The following is a 1,535-nucleotide window of genomic DNA, read 5'->3' on the forward strand; positions in this document are numbered from 1 at the left end:
GAGCCAGGGAGAGAACCCAGGAGTCCTGGCTCCCAGACCCCCTGCTCTAACCCACCAGCCCCCACTCCCCTCCCAGAGCCGGGGAGAGAACCCAGGAGTCCTGGCTCCCAGCCACCCCTGCTCTAACCCACCAGCCCCCACTCCCCTCACAGAGCTAGGGAGAGAACCCAGGAGTCCTCGCTCCCAGCCCCCCCTGCTCTAACCCACCAGTCCCCACTTCCCTCCCAGAGCCGGGGAGAAAACCCAGAAGCCCTGGCCCCCCCCCCCCTGCTCTAACCCACCAGCCCCCACTTCCTGCCCAGAGGGCTGGGAGCCCGGAGTCCTGGGTTCTCTCCCCGGCTCTGGGAGGGGAGTGGGGGATGGTGGTTAGAGGACGGGGGGAACCAGGACTCCTGGCTTCTCCCCCACTCTCACAAACCACACCCTAGCTCCTGACACCCGGGGGGGGGGGACTGACAGCTGTCACTCCAAGCCCAGGGGCGGGGGATGGGTCGGGCCTTTGGCCTCCCCCCCATGCGCCAGGCGACCTCGGGTCTCTAACCTGTCGCTGCCTCGTGGCGCCGGGCCAGGAGCCGACGTGCGGCCGCCCGCATGGCGCTTTCCTCGAAGACGCTGCCTCTGGCGGGGGCCTGAGGAAACCCCCCGGCTTCCTGCCCTGCCCCCCCCCCCGAGCCCGGTCTGTAAAGCGCCCGTCTCGGGCCACGGCCCCCCGGCACATTCCTGGAGCCGGCCAGGCTCCCGCGACCTCGGGACGCAGAGTTCGGATGAAACATTAACTCCCAGCTGCGCTGCCTGGCCCTGCGGAGACACAGAGCGGCCGGGAGCCGGCCAGGGGCCGGGGGGCGCTTGGCCTGGGGCCGGATCCGCACTGGCGATGCCCCCTCCGGAGTAGCCGGGACGGCCGGGGCCCGCGGCCTCGTCGATTTCACGCCGGGATGGGAGCCTGGGGCCCCCACTAGGCCGTGAGGCGATGCAGACTGGATATGGGGAGATCTGGTGAGTAACCGTGACCTGGACGCCTGGGTCCTGCCCCACAGCGAGGGAGACGGGGACGGGGGGTGTCTCATTCACTGGAGGTTCACTAAAGATGCACCCTCCCCCCCCTCAAAAAAGGGATAACGGGGAAAGGCCCCAGATCTCAGCTCCCCGAGCCAGCCGGGAGCCCCGTTCTGAGGCTGGATAGGAGGCAGCGCCCCCTAGAGGGGACAGTCCCTGTGCCCCATTCCCCTCCGGCCCACCTCACTCACTTTGGGTCAGGCTGCAGAGTGCCAGGACTAACATGTATGGGGTCGGGGACTGGGATACAGAGCCGGGGAGAGAACCCAGGAGTCCTGGCTCCCAGCCCCCCTGCTCTAACTCACCAGGCCCCACTCCCCTCCCAGAGCCGGGGAGAGAACCCAGGTGTCCTGGCTCCCAGCCCACCCACTCTAACCCACCAGCCCCCACTCCCCTCCCAGAGCCAGGGAGAGAACCCAGGAGTCCTGGCTCCCAGCCCCCCCCTGCTCTAACCTGCCAGCCCCCACTCCCCTCCCAGT

This window comes from Terrapene carolina, unplaced genomic scaffold, assembly GCF_002925995.2.
Source record: "Terrapene carolina triunguis isolate 2854851 unplaced genomic scaffold, T_m_triunguis-2.0 Scaffold30822, whole genome shotgun sequence".
Lineage (NCBI taxonomy): Eukaryota > Metazoa > Chordata > Testudines > Emydidae > Terrapene > Terrapene triunguis.